At 46.2% G+C, this 15,790-nt stretch overlaps 1 long non-coding RNA gene across 1 annotated transcript; it reads right to left on the bottom strand.

Annotated features, from left to right (window-relative positions):
* Positions 1–451: 451 nt before the first annotated feature.
* LOC118662632 lies at positions 452–13,274 on the bottom strand. Its single transcript, XR_004969813.1, has 3 exons — positions 13,119–13,274; positions 12,000–12,078; positions 452–771 (listed from the first exon to the last, which is right to left on the bottom strand). It is a non-coding gene; the product is annotated as an uncharacterized LOC118662632 (long non-coding RNA).
* Positions 13,275–15,790: the final 2,516 nt, after the last annotated feature.

The raw sequence follows: 15,790 nt of genomic DNA, 5'->3' as shown, positions 1-15,790 counted from the left end.
GGTTCTTTAAAAATAAAAGCTAAGTTGATAACCCTTGGGTGAGACTAGTGAAGAGCAAGGAGAGAAGGAGCAAATAATCAGTCTAAGGAAAGAAGAGAGGGTCATCACCACAGATCCTACCCATAGTAAAAAGATCAGGAGAATTAATATAAACAATTTTGTGCCAATATATTTTAAAGTTTAGAGGAAATGAACAAATTCCTAGTGGCATGCAACTACTAAAACTGATGCAGGAAGAAACAGGAAATCCCGGTAGTCCTGTAACTGTTGTAATTAAATCTATCATTTAAAACCTTCACATGAAGGAAGCCTCAGGGTCAAGTGGCTTTACCAGCAAATTTAACTAAAACATTTTTAAAAATCCCATTAAATGTATTCATTTTCTGTTGCTGTTTAACAAATTACCACAAACATAGCAACTTAAAATAATACCCATTTATTACCTCACAATTTCCATGGGCCAGGAGTTCAGGGACACACAGCTTCCGTGCCTATGCGCAGGTTCCCACAAGGCTGCAATCCAGGTGTCTGCAGGGCTGCAGTCTGATCAGATGCTTAGCTGGGGGGGAATCTGCTTCCGGGCTCCTTTAGGTTGTCAACAGGGTTCATCTTACAGCTATGGGTCTGAGGTCCCCATTTTCCTGCTCTCTCTCAGCATCCAGAGGTTTCCCAGTTCCTGGCCATGTGGCCCTCTCCACAGTCAGTTCACACATGATTTTTTGTTTCTTCAATTAGCAGGGAAGTCTTTCTCTTCTGTCTGCTTGCAGAGTCCTATATAAAGAAACATAATTGTGGGAGTGACAGCCTCTACAACTGGCTAGCTGTGTGGTCTTAGGCAAGTCATGTCACCTCTGTGGGCCTCAGTTTCCTCATCTGTGAATTGGGCATAAACAATGCCTGCCTCTCAGGATGGAAGTTGGGTGGAAAAGTTGACTCAAGAGCGCCCTCTGAGATACACAACGCTCAGGCTGGCCAGGGTTCCTCAGCCCTTCCATCCCCACTTAAGCCAGAAACACCTCCCTCCCACCCAAGGCCACTCTTGGCAAACCGTCCACACAGACCAGACCCAGGCTCTCTTGGTTCTGGACTCTGGACTCCCACACAGCCTCCCTCAGGGGCTCAGAGGAAGTCAAGTGCAAAGTAGGTAAAGAGGAGGGGATCCCACCAGCCAGTCCCTCCCTTCCAGCTTTGAACCAGCACTGTGCTCACTCCCTTGGGAAAGAAGGCAGCTGCATCCAGACACAGAACCTCCTTCCAAGTTCCTAGAACTTGTCCAGACAGGAGGTAGGCCCACAGTTCTTCCTCTTACCCAAAGGATGCTATGCACCTGAGCACCATCAGGTGGCCACAAGGAATCAGCCACCACCCGTATCGCCTCATCTGGGGTTCTTGAGACGACATATTATTTCAAAAGTTCAGAGGCCTGAAGCAGAGGGACTTCTGTAGAGATCAGGCTGGCCAGCTTCCTTAACCTCTTGGAGACCACAGGCCTCTTTAAGAATCTGATGAAAACAGCTGACCCTGCCCCAGCACATAAACTCAACATCCTCACACAGCTTCAGAGTACCCTTAGACCCACCTCCAATGCACCCACGGATCCCATAGAATTTTCTGTAACTCAGCCTAGGAATCCCTGCCCTGATCTCCACCATTTCCCTCCTTGTCCAGAAAATAAACAAGTCCCACTGCCTCCACTCCCGGGGTTCAGATCCATGTCCATGTTTTTCCTGGTGAAGTCTGCGTTAACTGCTCCAGCAATGGAGCTGGAAGAGAAAATCACCAGGATTAGCTTGTTTGAAGGGAGGGGCTTACAAAAGTGGGAGAGACTTTGTGGCTTGTGGGGATTGTGAACTGATTGTCTCTGAATCCCAGATCTGGATTTTTTTTTCAAATCAATAACTGCTGCTCCTTTCCCCAAGAGAAATCATGACCCCACTACTACTATCTGCATATTGGGGCACAGAGATGGGGGTGCATTGGAGAGGATGAAGGAGGTAAGGAGGCAGAGCTTAGGACATGGGAGAGACTTACCCCTTTTAGTACCCTGAGGGCCATTCTGTCTTCTTAAAGAGAAGACACTGAGAAGAGTTAAGAATTTTTTTGACATTTCAGAATCATTTATTTATTCTGAAGTTGTTACTGGGTGACAGCTATGTGCCAGGCACTGTGCCAGGCACTGGGGATACGGTAGTGGCCTTTGAGCCTGGCTGGTGTGGCTCACTGGTTGAGCGCCGACCTATCAACCAGGAGGTCATGCTCAATTCCTGGTCAGGGAATATGCCTGGGTTGTGGGCTCAATCCCCAATAGGAGGCGTGCAGGAGGCAGCTGATTAATGATTCTATCTCATCATTGATATTTTTATTTTTCTCTCCCTCTCCCTTCCTCTCTGAAATCAATAAAAATATATTTTAAAACAAAAGCAACAGTGGCCTTTGAGGCAGACATGGTTCCTGTCTTACAACCTAGTGAGGAAGACACTCTGGAAAACAACTACACCCATAATTAATAATTGATCATTACAGGGATCCAGGAATATCCTGCTCTGGAAATATATGAGGGGGTGAGAGTCCGAAGGAAAGGAGAGAAGGAAGAAAGGCACCTTTGAGGGGGTGTGTTTAAGCTGAGATCAGAGGAGAGAGCAGGAGGAACTCAGGCAGAGAAGAGAGGAAGGCCAGAGCATTCGGCAGCGGGAACTGCAGGTGTGAAGGCGAGAGTAAGTAAGAAGGAGTGTGGCTGGTGGAAGCCAGGTGGCTGGAGCAGCAGCCTTATGAACAGTGCCATTGGTCTGCACTGTTTCAGAGGCCCCCTCAAGGCTAGTTCAGGGGTCAGGGACCAGGTAGGAACACTGCCACCTGCTCTTGGAAGAGATGGGCATATCTTCCCTGTCAAACCCAAAGACACCACCAGCTACCCGTGGAGTGCTCTCCAGCATGGTGTTTGGGGAGACAACCCATCTGGGCTAAAATAACCACATTCTGTCAGGGTCCTGCCGTTCAGAACTGCCACGGAACCACAGAGTACTAGTCCTGGGAAGCCCTCAAAGACCATCTGGAGCAGAGGTTATGATCCTGGCTGCACAGCAGAGTCACCCGAGACACTTGGACAAACCCCTGTGCTCTGGCCGACCCTATCACAGACCAATTCAATCAGAATACCTGAGCAGGGCACTCTGCCACGGGTACTTTGTGAAGCTCTTAAACGATTCTAATGAGCAGCCATGGTTGAGAATCACTATCCTAGGGCATTCCTTTTTCTTTTTTCACAGATGAAATAACTGGAGCCCTTTAACAAAGTTATATGTCTTAGAAATGTACCCATATTCACATTATACACCAACTGAGAGTGAAAAAGAAGTGGTCACTGGGTTTCACATTCTCTTGCTTAGTCCAGAAGAGCAGCATTTAGAAGGTGAATTTATAGTGTGTTATTTGAAAGAAAATATTTTATGGGTAAGAATAAAGTTGCAAAAGAATGAAGTTGGACCCCTTCCTTACCCATACACAAAAATTAACTCAAAGTGGATTGAAGACTTAAATGTAAGAGCTAAAACAAAAAATATAAAAGAAAACCCTGAAGTAACTCTTCATGGCCTTGGGTTAAGCAAAATCTTAGACATGACACTGAAGGCACAAGTAATGAAAGAAAATAATAGATTAAATAGACTTCATCAAAATCGCAAATTTGTGTGATGCAAACAATCCCACCAAGAAAATGGGGGGGGACTCCACAGAATGGGCCAATATATTTGCAAATCATATATCTAATAAGGGACTTGTGTCCAGACTATAGAAAGAACTGTCACAACTCAGTGATAAAAGGACAAATAACCCAATTTAAAAATGGGTACAGGATCTCAATAGACATTTCTTGAAAGATTTCTAAATAGCCAATAAGCACTTGAAAAAAATGCTCAGTTTCACCAACCATCAGGGAAACGCAAATCAAAACCATAATGAGATATCACTTCACACCCCCCTAGGATGGCTAGAATCAAAAAGACAAAGGAGATGACGAAGATGTGGAGAAATGGGAAGCTTCATAAAATGCTGGCAGGAATGTAAAATAGCTCAAATACTTCGGAGAACAACTTATCAGGTCCTCGAAATATTAAACATAAGAGTTATTGTATGTCCCAGCAATTCCACTCCTAGGTATGTATATATATCCAAGAGAAATGAAAACATAATGCCCACATAAAAACCTGTATATGAATATTTATATCTGCATTAGTCAAAATAGCCAAAAATAGAAATGACCCAAATGTCCATCAATTGAAGAATGAATAACTGAAATGTGTTATATGCATACAATGAAATATTATTCAACTGTAAAAAAGGAATGATAGATGCTACCACATGAATGAGTCTTGAAATCATTATGCTACATGAAAGAAGCCAGTCACAAAAGACCTCATGCTATATGATTTCATTTACATGGAATGTCTAGAACAAGCAAATCTATAGAGACAGGAAGTAAATTAGTGGCTACCAAGGGCTGGGAGGGTGGAGGGGATGAGAAGTGACTGCTAGAGGGTACAGATTTCTTTTGGGGAAGACAAAAAATGCTCTAAAATTGATTGTGGTGATAATTGCACAATTCTGTGAACATACTAAAAACCAGTGAATTGGACAATTTAAATGAGTGAATTGTGTGATATGTGAATTACACCACAATAAAGATGTTTTTTTAAACCTAGTTTACACTCCACTTCCTCATTCTGGGTGACATTGGGTCATTGCTTTCTTACTTTTTATGCTTTTTATTCTTTTCCTCTTCCATACTTTTATCCCACTCATCCATCTGGGTTTATGTTTCTTATCGCTGATCTGGTGCACCAAGCTCACTATTTCTCTCCTTCCTTCTCCCTCTCTCCCTCCCTCCCTCCCTCCCTCCTTCCTCTCCTCCCTTGGGACCCAGCCTTCTTGTGATGAGGAAGTCCAGGCCTCATGGAGAGACCACATAAGTGTGTTCCAGCCAACGAGGAGCTAAGGTCGCAGCCCATGGCCAGCATCAACTGGTAGACAAGTGAAGAAGGGAGAAGGGAACCATCACAGGATTTCAGTTCCCAGCTCCTGCACCCACCCAGCTGACAAGCCCAAGAGAGGAGCTTCCCCACGATGAGTCCTCCCCAAATTACAGATTCCTGAGATATTAGTTATCTATTACTCCAAATCACCCCATAATTTTGTGGCTTGAAACACTCATTTTTCCACAGCCTCTGTGGGTCAGGAATTTGGGCCTGGCTTAGCCGGGTCCTCTGAGTCAGGGTCTTTCCAGAGAGGGAATCAAGGTGTTGGTGGGGCTCTGTCTCAGGTGCCACTGGGAAGGCTGCCCTCACTCCCATGGTTGCTGGCAGGATTCAGTTCCTTGAAGCCTGTTGGGGTATCGCCTTCAGTTCCTTGTCACAAGTGCTTCCTTTAACATCATATGGCAGCTTACTTCATGCAAACCAAGAAGGCAACCGAGTGAAAGCGGCAGCAAGATGGGAGTCACCATCGTACCACCTCATCACAGAGGTGACTTCCAGCCCTTTGCCACATTCTAATCCTTGGAAGCAAATCGCTAAGTCCAGCCACACACGGGAGAGAGGATTTTACAAGGAAGAGGCTGCTTCCAGGCTGAGCAAAGTTAATGTTTGATCCATACGTTTGTGATGGTTTGCTATGCAGTATTAGAAAACACCAAAACACAGGGAGAGCGGAGAGCTGGGTAGGAAAACTGTATTTGTTGAATATTTACTAGGTGCCAGAATCAGTTTACTGATGGCAAAGTTGAGGCTCGGAAAGGTTGAGAGACTTATCTCAGCGTTTAGTGGCAGAATGAGCATGAAAACCAGTTCTATCAGATTCCATAGCCCATGACCTTTCTACTGTATTTCCAGTCCTTTAAAGAAAAACAATCCCAAACCATGTGAATATGAAATAGTATTTTCTGAATGTTCCCCCCCCCCAAAAAAAAATCCTAAATTTAACCAGCAAAGATAATTTCTAAGTGTACTCACCCTGCCCACTTCAACTCGCAGTTATAAAGGACTTTCCTGCTAATGCAAATTCTGTATATTATGAAGCTGGCAGCAGCAGCCCAACATGCTTAGCTGAATTTTCCTCCATAAAAATAAACTCTCTGGAATACTATTGCTTGCTCATCAGGAGGACATAGGTTCTAGGAAGTTGACTTCAACTGCTAAAAAACTAACAGGAGGCAGACATCTGCTTGAGTAGAAAATACAATGCTACCTACCCTACCCCACCCCACCTCATCCCACCCCACCTCATCCCACCCCACCCCACCCTACTTCATCCCACCCCACCCCACCCCACCTCATCCCACCCCACCCCACCCCACCTCATCCCACCCCACCCCACCCTACCTCATCCCACCCCACCCCACCCTACCTCATCCCACCCACCCCACCCCACCCTACCTCACCCCACCCCACCCCACCCTACCTCATCCCACCCCACCCCACCCTACCTCATCCCACCCCACCCCACCCCACCCCACCTCACCCTACCTCATCCCACCCCACCTCATCCCACCCCACCCCACCCACCCACCTCACCCTACCTCATCCCACCCTACCTCATCCCACCCCACCCCATCCCACCCGACCCCACCCCACCCCACCTCATCCCACCCCACCCCACCTCATCCCACCCCACCCCATCCCTACCTCACCCTACCTCATCCCACCCCACCCCATCCCACCCCACCCCACCCCACCCTACCTCATCCCACCCCACCCCACCCTACCTCATCCCACCCCACCCCACCCCACCCCACCTCACCCTACCTCATCCCACCCCACCTCATCCCACCCCACCCCACCCCACCTCACCCTACCTCATCCCACCCTACCTCATCCCACTCCACCCCACCCCACCCCACCTCATCCCACCCCACCCCACCTCATCCCACCCCACCCCACCCCACCCCACCCCACCCCACCCTACCTCATCCCACCCCCACCCCACCAGTTCCTCAAGAGGGGTTTCAGGTTGAACACATAAACACTTTGTGTTCATTCATCCAAAATACAGGTTGGAAGGAGGCTGACTTTTTACTGAAAATCTTTTGGTACATCATTTTAAAAAGTATTGTGCATGTTAATTAACTTTTAAAAATCTGTTTAAAACCTAATATGAGGGATCTCTATTCAGGGAAACTGAGGTATCTGTCAGGATGGATTCAAGGATCACTACATCCTCTCAAGCACTGATTCTGGGCTTCCCTGATATAGTTAGGACTGTGCTCTAGGCATCCAGGGTAAGCAAAGGCTTTCAGCAGGGACAGAAAGAGAAGACAGGCAGATCTTTAGGAGCACCTTGACTCCTAGGGAGACAAGGAAGGCTTTTTTAGAACAGATAACCCAACGCCAAACCCTAGATGCTTAGGGGTTGAGTGATATTATAAAAGATGAATCAGATCAGAAGGATGACCCTATTCTTCTGCAGTTTACAGTGATAATGATGGTAATAAGAATTACTATTTTGGGTGCTTAGTTCATTAACATTTAATTATTGATATGACTAGAGACCCGGTGCACGACATGTATGCACTGCAGGGGGAGGAGGGGCGGTGGGGGGAAGGGGGCCTCAGCCCAGCCTGCACCCTCTGGCAGTCCGGGAGCCCTCCGGGGTCCTTAGCACTGCCGTGGAGGCAGAAGAGGCTCCCGCCACTGCCACTGCACTTGCCAGCCGTGAGCCCGGCTTCTGGCTGAGCGGTGTTCACCCTGTGGGAGCGCACTGGCCACCAGAGAACAGCTCCTGCATTGAGTGTCTGCCCCCTGGTGGTCAGTGCATGTTGTTCTGCCATTCAATTAATTTGCATATTAGCCTTTTATTATAGGATTGTAATGAAGTTGACTATTTTACCATTTATCTGTTTGTCTGCACTGTTTTCTTTGTTCCTCTATTCCCCCTTTCCTTCCACTTTGGACTATCCTATATAATTAAAGCCTAATATGCTAAGTGTCTGATCGTCCAGTCATCTGGTCAACCAATCAAAGCATAATATGCTAATGATATGCTAAGGCCGCCCAACCACTCACTATGATGTACACTGACCACCAGGGGGCAGAGAGTTGACCAGTCGACCAGTTGCTATGATGTGCACTAACCACCAAGGGGCAGATGCTCTGACTGGTAGGTTAGCTTGCTGCTAGGGTCTGGCCAATTGGGACTGAGCAAGGAGCAGGCCTAAGCCACCAGTCAGACATCCCCCAAGGGCTCCTGGACTGTTAGAGTGTGCAGGCCAGCCTGGGGGCCCCCTCTGCTCCCCCTGCCCCCCCAGTACACAAATTTCATGCACTGGGCCTCTAGTTTAACTATATTTAAGAATTCCAATTAATGTATCTATATTGGCCTTTTAACTGGAAGGATATGTATTATTTCTTAGAGATTGCACCAGGGATTACAGTATACCCCCTTACTTCTTCAGAGTTAATATTATACCATTTCACATAAGACGCAGAAACTTTACAGTTGTATAGTTCCACTTATCCCTAATAACACCCCATCCACAGCACTCTTCATGCTATAGTTGTTTGGCAGGTATATTAAGTCTACACATACTATAACCTGCAAGAAATATTATTTTTTTAAATAATCATATGTATTTTAAAGAAATTAAGAGGGGAGAAACATGTCACCCCTCTGGTATTCCTCCCCAAAATCTATAACATCACTCTAACAATGAGAAAGCATTAGCCTAATCCAAATTGCAGGAAATTCTACAAAATATCAGACCAGTACTCCTAAAGGGTGTTAAGATCATGAACGATAAGGAAAGGCTGGGGAACTGTCACAGGTTGGAGGTAACTGAGGTAAAAATTAATGTGAAGATTAATGCAACGTGGTGTCCTGGACTAGATCCTGGAACAGAAAAAGAACATAGCAGGAAAACTGGAAAAAAGTGTGAAACTTCTTGAGCATTGGGACAGAGTTATTCTACTCCCAAGGACTTAGTATCAAGCTGTCAACAGTGACTTCTCGACGTGCTCAAGTCAGACATAAGGATAATAACAGCTGTTATTTATTGCATACTTAATGTATGCCAGACATATTTACGTACAATGTGTCCTTTAATCCTCCCATCAACATCATCAACTCTGTTTTACAGGGGGCGATGCTGAGCAAAGAGAAGTGCAGTCATGTGACGAAGGTCACACAGCTAGCAATTGCAGGAGCCAAGAATTGAACCCTGGGAGTTTGGCTTCAGCGCTCACACCCTTAACTACCATACTTGGTCTATGGAAATATTTATTGAATTACTGCCTTGAGGAATCAGGAGGCTCCATTAAAAGAATACTTTGAATCATCAAAAATAAAAACCATAAAATATTGGAGGAAGAGGTATTTAGATAATTCTTTCTGAAGCAGCACAATCTATACCCTTGTTTCCCAACCTTTAATCAGCCTCTAGCCACCTCCTTGATTCCTGCCATGGCTGACATGACCTGGACTCTTAGTCACTTCGTATTTTAAATCAACTCAATTGTTTTTGCTTAAGTAAGTTACTTAAAAAGGAAAGTGACCTCATACCACTTGTAAATGGAAAAGCAGTAGCATTTACCTTAAGTAAATGGTAACCTAAAAATAAATGCCATAGAAACAAAACAATGTCAATAAATTACAGTTACACATTGGTGCCTGCCAAAGGCTCTGAGCCTGAGTGAGCTCTGTTCTTTCTTTGCTAAAACAGGGGAGATTCGGCAAATGTTAGAGAGGTGTTGGTGACAGACCAGCACCAAACAATAGAAGAAATAAGTCTTATCTGTAATTTGGAATTTGGTGATAGGAACAGTGGCTAAAACTAAATAGAAATTTATTTCTATCTCTCACAAAAGTCCAGAGGTAGGTGGATGAGGGCTGCTATGACACACTGCAGTGTTATGAAGAGATACTTTCTATCCTGTGATCCCATCAGTTTAGCTTGCAAGGTTACTTCAAGGACCAAGACTGCTGCTCCAACACCAGCCATCACGCCTGCTTTCCACAGAGTAGCAAAAAAAGAAAGGAGAAGAAAAAGGAACATCCCTTCTCTTTAAGACACTTCCTTGCTTTTGCTTGCATCCCATTGGCTAGAATTTAGTCACATGGTCAGAGAGACAGGGAGCTGTAGTTTTTATGTTGGGCAGTCAAGTGCCTACCATAAACATAAAAAGGAAAAAAAAAATCAGGAATTATATTATTAAAGAAAAAGAGGACAATCGCAGCAGTCTCTATGACTTTATCATTCTCCATGCTGTACTGTCTGCCTCCAGGACTCATCTTCGATGGACCACCTGTGTCAAGCCAAGCCCAGACCTCTCCACCTGCTTCTGAAGTTGGTCTTGACCTCACTCCAAGCTTAGCAAAGCACTTCTCTTCCCCACTAAAGTTACATTGTGTTAGGAGGCGCCTAAAGCCTGTCTGGCTGCCCAAGCCCACCTCTTACAGGCCCCCTGAGTTAAGCGGGCTGGTACAGCACAGCACTGCTACAGAGGAGGGCATGCTGGGAGAGCCGGTCAGCTCTGGGTTTGCTTTCCAACTCTGCCCCGCACAGCTGTGGTGGCCACCACTGATCTACTCTCTGAGATACTTTCTCATTATACCTGACACCGCATGCCAGAGGCCGGGGTTCTGGCCATGGGCTAGAAGAATCTCTGGGCTGTAGTAACTCTGGCCCAATGCTCAAGGAGTTTCACATCTTAAAGGGAAGCTACACCACATTTTACACAAAGACATCCACAAAAATAATTCTCGACATGAAGATATACAAAAGTTGCCACGGATGGTCTTGACAACCACCAGCAAGTTGTAGATGGAAACCCTCTCATATCAGGTGACCTTAAATTATAATCTGAAGAGGGGAGATGTGACATGGCCAAGGGAGGGAGGGGCGTTATGGGGCACAGTCACTGATAACCTCAGAGATGGGTCACAGATGCTGGGGTGGCCATCCACTGAGATCATCCCTCCAGGGTAGGGCTGGGACCATAGGGTTTTAGAGGAGGAGGCAATATGGAGACCCCTGCCCACTGGTTCTCTATGTTTTCACTGTCAAAGACGTCTTCTAATAAGTATCTCCACAATGGACTTATGTTTTAAGAGATGCTTGCCAATTAAACTGTACAAATTAAGAATTAATTCCTGTTTCCTATATTTTCACCCAAGATGCCCATCTGCCGGTCAGCAGGTCTGGCGAACAGGGACAAAATAACAGGGCCAAGCTGAGCTGGCAGATGTGTGACCCTGGCCTCCTGCGTAAGCTCATGCTTAGAAAAGCCACTTTAGATGGGAGTTTTAAAAACACCAGAAAGATGCCCAGCTGGTGTGGCTCAGTGGTTGAGCGTCAACCTATGAATCAAGTCACAGTTCAATTCCCAGTCAGGGCACATGCCCAGGTTGTGGGCTTGATCCCCAGTAGGAGGCATGCAGGAGGCAACCGATCATCAGTGATGTTTCCAGATCTCCCTCTTCCTTCCTCTCTGAAATCAACAAAAATATATTTAAAGGGAGGGGGAGGGGGGAAAGCACCAGAAAGAGCTGCTGAGCCAGTCCCACTCTTGGCATCTTTTACCGTCTTTGCTGGTCTCCAGCCTCCTCCCAGACAGGAAAGAGTTAATCTTCCTGTCCAATCTCCTCCATTTACTTGTGGGAAAACTGGGGCCCAGAAGGGGAAATGGCTTGGCCAAGGCCACAGAGCTAAGGATGGAGAGATGGAGCTAGACCTGTGCCTCAGACCTCCTGACTGGCGGCCACTATCCTTCCCACATCTCCACACTCCCCATTGCTCAGTTCAAAACTCCAACCAGCAGTCTGACAGCACAGTGTGGGAACCGGCTTGGCAGAGTGGCAGGGGCAAAGGGATCCCTCCCAGAGAAAGGGGTTTAGAATCATCCACACCCAAGGATATAAAGCAGAAAGGACGCCTGGATCAGAAGGCCAAGGCGCTGCCAGAATGCCATGGGTGCTATAAATTAAGCAGCCAAACATGCCAGACTCGTTATAATTACCCAACATGCTGACAGTGTGTCTGAAGGCTGCAGTCTTTATGATGGGTCCCAGGACATTAATCCGGCTTGTTAGATGATCCTGTATGGGTGATAAGAGAAAAAGTATTGTTTTTCCCAAACACCATCGAGATCAAGCTCAAGAACAGACCACCCAGAAAGCTGTTGCAACCTGTCACGCTTTAATAGAAGAATAAATTGCAATGTTTTTATTCCCAGCCCCCATGAAATCACTGACTCTCTCATATAAAGCGTCAAACTAACCTGTGACCCAGCCAGAGAAACCAAGAGTTAGCTCCGTTTCTCAGTAGCTGCATGACCTGAAGCAAAGCCATGGCTCTCAGGGGCCTCCGGTCCTCAGTCCGAAAGTGGTGATATGGTATTAGTCCCCGGATTCGTGTGCTAGAACTGCCATAACCAAGTGCCACAGACGGGGATTTAAACAACAGCAATGTATTGTCTCTTAGATCTAAAGGCTGGAAGTCCGAGATCAAGGTGTCAGCAGAGTTGCTTTCTTTTAAGGGCTGTGATGTCTTTGTTTGTATCCATGTTGATTGCATGTGGCTATAGTTCATTCATTTTAATGGCTACATGAATAGGTCAAAATTTTTTAACAATTTATTTTCTGTTTGTTCCCCACCCCCCTTTTTTTAAATGTTACAAGTGACCTTGCAAGAAGGTTCTTGAGCTGACAGGGCCCTCTTGCTCCTCTGCAGTGTAGACCTAGATGTGGGTGCCTGGGGCAGGGGGCAGGACCATCTTCACCTCTTGTGGATCTTGCCACACTTTTCTCAGAAGTGGTTCTACCAATTTATACTCGCATCTGTAGGCATTTGGACTCACCACAGCCTTCCTTGCACTTGCTATGATTGGGCATTTAAATTCTTGCCAAGCTAATGGGTAGGAAATGGTGCCTCACTGGGATTTTAATTTGCATTTCCCCTTATTAGCAGTGAGATTGAGCATCTTTTCATGGCTTTTTAAAAAAAATGGTCTGAATCTTTAGGAAAGACCCTCTGTGAGGTTTGAGGGAAAGTACAGAATAGCAAGAAATTAAATCTTTACCCTGGCACTCAGTAATCCAAAACTCTTCTAACCTCTAGATAACAAATCCACAGCTACCTGAGTAGTCTGGAGGAGTTGATCGGTGAAGGCAGGAGAGAGAGAGTAACTGGGTAAGAGAGTCCTGCTCCAAGACCAAATGTTCTTCGGGGTCCCGCAGGGCGCCCCTAGTGGTAACTAATGGTAACCACCGCAAAGCCGGTCATGGATGGCAAGGGAGCCCACTGGTCTGCAGGAGCCTTCAGAGAGAATGTGAACAAGAGAAAAAGTAAGGTCAAGAGGCTCCTGTTCTTGAGCAGAAGCCACAGGGAAATTTGGTGTGACATATTCTAAGTAAACTCTATTGAAATACAAGACAGAACAGTATATAATTGCAAGTGCCCAGCCCAATGAATTTCACTAAGTGAACATTTTTATGTAACCACAACCCCAATCTAGAATAGAACATTACCAACACCCCCAATGTTCCTCTCCCCTCCCCTCCAAGGTAGGGTTCCATATGTTTTTAAAATATGTTATTCTGGCTGTTGAAGGGTATGAGAGCGGAGTTCTCTGGGTTTTCCCTTGAACTTCACTAGGGAAAGTACCTGAAGTTATTAGGTCATCAGAATACCTCATGCATTTTTAAATATTCCAGCAAAGACCCAAACTACAGCAAGGTCTCTGAGGTCCTGTCTACTTGGGCGGTCGGTGGATGGGGTTAAAGCCCTGAGTGGGCTGTGGCTCATTGTCCAGAGAAGCAGTGATTATTTACTAACAGGAAGGAAAGAGATGTTTGAATATCCAGCCTGGACCGGTCTGTGTATAAAGCTGAGTGTCAACAGAGGGCGCCAGTGAGAGGCAAACCCACAGAGAGGTTTCCACAGTGCACAAGAGGAGGGTGATGGCTGAGTCTGGCTGTGGAGATAGAAAGAAATGGGCGGTCAGTATATTTCAAGTATATTTTGGTGGAAGAATTCACAGGACCTGGGATGGATTGTATGAGGGGGTGGGGGTAAAGAAAGTGTGAAGGACTAAGTCCAGATTTCCTGGGAAGGTAACTGGGCAGAGGCCCATGTCATTTACCAAGATGGGGTCTCTCAGAGGAGAGGGTTAGAATGATAATTGTGAGTTCTGTCCTGGACACATTAAATCTGGATGCTTCTGAGCCCAGCATGTGGAAATGTCAAGTCAAGAATTAAAAATAGGATTTGGGAGCTAAAAGAAAGGTCTGGATTGAAGATGTAAACCTGGGAGTCAGTGGCCTATGGAAGCTACTTAAGACCATGAATGTAAACTAGATTCCTAAGGAGAGAGAACCAAAAAGGGCCTAACCAGTTATTATATTATTATTACATATATACTAGAGGCCCAATGCATGAAATTTGTGCACTTAGGGGCAAGGGTCCCCTCAGCCTGGCCTGCGCCCTCTCACAGTTCAGGAGCCCTCAGGGGATGTTCGACTGATGGCTTAGGCCAGCTCCCCACAGGCAGTCGGACATCCTTAGCGCTGCCACAGAGGTGGGAGAGGCTCCTGCCACTGCTGCTACACTTGCCAGCCGTGAGCCCAGCTTCTGGCTGAATGGTGCTCCCCTGGTGGGAGCACACTGACCACCAGGAGGCAGCTCCTGAGTTGAGCGGGATCGGGCCGAAACCGGCTCTCTGACATCCCCCAAGGGGTCCCAGATTGCAAGAAGGGCGCAGGCCAGGCCAAGGGACCCCACCAATGCACAACCAGAGCCATGGAGGGATGCAGGAGTTTGGCCAGCCAGGGAGGGACTGCAGGAGGGCTCCAACGGTGTGTCCAGTCCATCTCGCTCAGTCCCAATTGGCCAGATCCCAGCAGCAAGCTAACCTGCTGGTTGGAGCGTCTGTCCCCTGGTGGTTAGTGCACGTCATAGTGAGTGGTTGAGTGGCCTTAGCATATCATTAGCATATTATGCTTTGATTGGTTGAACGGATGGCCAGACACTTAGCATATTAGGCTTTTATTATATAGGATATTTTTTACTTCAGAGAAGAAGGGAGAGGGCAAGAGAGATAGAAACATCAATGATGACAGAGAATCATTGACCAGCCACCCCCTGCATGCCCCTCATTGGGAATTGAGCCCGCAAACTGGGCATGTGCCCTGACTGGGAATCAAACCGTGACCTCCCAGTTTACAGGTCGACGCTCAACCACACCAGCTGGGCATCTAACCACTTATTATTAAACAGTTTTTGAATTGTTAATGATATGGAGGCTACGCTTTTAAAAGTCCTGTTTTTTAGACAAATATACTAAAATGTTTACAATAAAATAATATAAAGTGTGGGATTTGCCTAAAAGTAAACCAGGGGAAGAATGACTATTATGATTGTGTAGGCCATAAGTTGGTAATTGTTGAAGATGGGTGATGAGCACATGGGAGTTCATTATACTAGTCTTTCTATTTTTATATGTTAGAAGTTTTCTGTACTAAAAAATAAAATAAAATAAAAGATTTAAAGGAAAACAAGGACACAACACAGAACCTTAAAGACCTCCAGTGTTTAGCAGTCAGATGTAGGAGGTAGGAAAGCCTGCAAAGGGAACAGAAGTAGTGAAGGGTCAGAGAAGGTCAACCACACAGCAGGGGTCCCTGAAGCTAACAGGAGAGAGGCACTGAAGAAGGAGCAGATGGCAGCTGGATTGTTAGGGATTCAGAGGGCAAGTCAGATGGACTTCTAATTGTGCCCGATAGATTTAGCAACATGGGGGCCACTGGTGAC

This window comes from Myotis myotis, unplaced genomic scaffold, assembly GCF_014108235.1.
Source record: "Myotis myotis isolate mMyoMyo1 unplaced genomic scaffold, mMyoMyo1.p scaffold_m19_p_9, whole genome shotgun sequence".
In the NCBI taxonomy this organism is placed as follows: domain Eukaryota; kingdom Metazoa; phylum Chordata; class Mammalia; order Chiroptera; family Vespertilionidae; genus Myotis; species Myotis myotis.
This window is presented reverse-complemented; position numbering and strand designations above follow the sequence as displayed.